This window comes from Phytophthora infestans, genomic scaffold (assembly GCF_000142945.1).
Source record: "Phytophthora infestans T30-4 supercont1.10 genomic scaffold, whole genome shotgun sequence".
Taxonomy (NCBI): Eukaryota; Oomycota; class Peronosporomycetes; order Peronosporales; family Peronosporaceae; genus Phytophthora; species Phytophthora infestans.
Genome location: NW_003303749.1, coordinates 3,690,887 through 3,694,286, shown reverse-complemented (window position 1 = coordinate 3,694,286; position 3,400 = coordinate 3,690,887).

The window sequence follows — 3,400 nt, the reverse complement described above, 5'->3', positions numbered from 1 at the left end:
ACGGATTAAGGTTTCGCTTAGGCGGTAATACATCTCGATCACTGCAAGCCGTCTATGCACGCATATTTTGGCAATCACTGCACTCGCTCGCTCAGGCCGACCCTTCGCTCTGTCGTTTGCCAACACAGTCGTGTAATGTATTCAATACCGGTAGCGACGTTGATACGGACACCCCCGGACACATCCGGGATCAGCATCAACAGAGATTTACACAAGAACGACCGTAGTCGAGTCCGAACCATCACTTGATCTGAGCAAAGTTACACAAGATAATATGCAAACCCTTCATGTACACAATCGCAGCAGCGGATTCTTCATCAGCTCGGAAACCTAGGCAACACTTGAGAGCTTGGTAACAACTGCGGTTAGATCTGACGGGCCGTTCGCTCCTGATTTGAGCAAAGACAATTATTCAGCTGGACTACGTGTGGCCTATCTGGGCTTCCTCTATTGAGCAGAAAACGTACTCGTGTGTACCTGCCAAACGGCCGTGCAGACTATTACGGAGATTGGAAGCAATCATCTTAATTCGAGTCATTTAGTTCTACGAATCCAAAGGCTACTTTTGGCTGACCCATCTCTACCTCGTAAGATGACCTAGCTCATCCACCCAGTCAACCTAAGTCAATGCCCCCCCTTCCCTCCCGCCGCCCCTGGTCCGGAGCAGGTATCTAACCCGCCTGGTCTCCGCAGCACTAGGTTGACGCCACCGATGCAGTGGGTAAGTCGCATGTGAATCTTTGAATATTGCTGACATCCTCAAGGTGAACGAGGCAAACAAAAGAATGCGCAACATAAAGCACAGCCACGAGTGCTGCCAAACAACGCACAACGGATGCAACAACGACTCACACGAGTCGAATGCACGCACTAGGCGCTCACGCCCGTGGCAACAGCCGATCGCAAAGAAGAAAGCACCCCCGTGGGGATCGAACCCACGACCACTGGCTTAAAAGGCCAGCGCTCTACCGACTGAGCTACACGGGTGTACCTTGACAACATTTGCAGCAACTTACACAACCAAAGTGCAACTCAAGCGCACAGATCTACACATGCACACGCATCAACCGGCGCAAAAACAGCAAACAAACCACATAAACAAACGCTGCAACCAACTCACCTCCCCACATATACTCAAGTGTCATCAACCCCTTCATATCCAACGATTAAGGTTTCGCTATGAGTAATACATCTCGATCACTTACAAGACGCTATGCATGGACATACGGGCAATCACTGCACTCGCTCGCTCAGGCCGACCCTTCGCTCTGTCGTTTGCCAACACAGTCGTGTAATGTATTCAATACCGGTAGCGACGTTGATACGGACACCCCCGGACACATCCGGGATCAGCATCAACAGAGATTTACACAAGAACGACCGTAGTCGAGTCCGAACCATCACTTGATCTGAGCAAAGTTACACAAGATAATATGCAAACCCTTCATGTACACAATCGCAGCAGCGGATTCTTCATCAGCTCGGAAACCTAGGCAACACTCGAGAGCTTGGTAACAACTGCGGTTAGATCTGACGGGCCGTTCGCTCCTGATTTGAGCAAAGACAATCATTCAGCTGGACTACGTGTGGCCTATCTGGGCTGCCTCTATTGAGCAGAAGACGTACTCGTGTGTACCTGTCAAACGGCCGTGCAGACTATTACGGAGATTGGAAGCAATCATCTTAATTCGAGCCATTTAGTTCTACGAATCCAAAGGCTACTTTTGGCTGACCCATCTCTACCTCGTAAGATGACCTAGCTCATCCACCCAGTCAATCTAAGTCAATGCCTGCAGCTCGCCCCCCCCCTTCCCTCCCGCCGCCCCTGGTCCGGAGCAGCTATCTAACCCGCCTGGTCTCCGCAGCACTAGGTTGACGCCACCGATGCAGTAGTGTGGGTAAGTCGCATGTGAATCTTTGAATATTGCTGACATCCTCAAGGTGAACGAGGCAAACAAAAGAATGCGCAACATAAAGCACAGCCACGAGTGCTGCCAAACAACGCACAACGGATGCAACAACGACTCACACGAGTCGAATGCACGCACTAGGCGCTCACGCCCGTGGCAACAGCCGATCGCAAAGAAGCTAGCACCCCCCGTGGGGATCGAACCCACGACCACTGGCTTAAAAGGCCAGCGCTCTACCGACTGAGCTAGACGGGTGTACCTTGACAACACTTGCAGCAACTAACACAACCAAAGTGCAACTCAAGCGCACTGGGCACCCAATACCCCTTCTGGCCCTCAGAATTAGCAGGGTGGATGGCTACACTTGATGTAGTCACAAAACCCAAAGGGGGGTGGTGTGGCGCACTCCAATACAAACGTGTGGCCAGCAGCTCACTCCTACAACGCAGTATACGTATTCTCTCCGATAGGAACCCCACACAGACCGACACCTTCATACACAGCAGTGCAGATAGCCGCCGCACCCCATATTCGCGCATACGCGGCCTGGAAACAATGTTAAACCACCAAAGCGGTCATTTACGACTTGCACAACAGATGATTATGATGCTGCCAGACGGAGTCAGACCTAGTGCTCGCTTGGTGACTCACGACCCTGGACTTGGCGCTCAGTGCGACAGCTGTAACTGCGGTATGTACGTCTTGCTGGCAGTTGAGATGTTCTGTGGGTCAGAGCTGCTCGGACACCTCGGCAGGAAGACTCCGCAATGCATGCGCTACCGCTACTTGCGCATGTGTATACAAAAACAAGGAAATAGCAGTAGCTAAGTGTCACAGAACTTGTTGCATCGAACTATGTTTGTTGAGTTATCAATGTCTTTAGTAATTGAAGGGGATAGCCTGCTCTGCAGAATCTTTCTATCTCTGTGGACTCTGGTACTGCCGATGTCCATCCACTCCGGCTCTTCGGCATCTTTTGGATATACGTGTGTAGTGTATACGTTTTAGGCCGGCATTTTCGAGTTGGGTTAGCGGGTACAGGATGGGTGTCTGACTGGTCACAACTGGGTACGGGTGGGTGCTGGTTTAGTGTCGTAATTATGTCGTGTCCCGTCCCATGTGCACGAGGTGGGTGCAGCAATGTGACAGGATCACACATCACCTTGCGCTAGAGGAAGTTAGCTTCCGAGAGTATACAAACTCTCAGTGAACGGCGGTTCACAGGGTCTTTGTCTAACTAGAGCGAAATGACCTATTTAAGGTAGAATGTAAACTATGTATTTTTATAGGTAGATAAAGCTTGGGGTTATTACAAACTATAAGTCACCTATAGAAATGCAATGTCATCAACCAATGGCTGGCTTTGGACGACCTTGGCACATTGTACCAAATATCCCGAAGTATGACGTGTCATACTTCTGAAGCGTGATGTGTCACACTTCATGTAACCAGGGGTACATTTAGGGATACGTACCCGTTACATTCTCCCC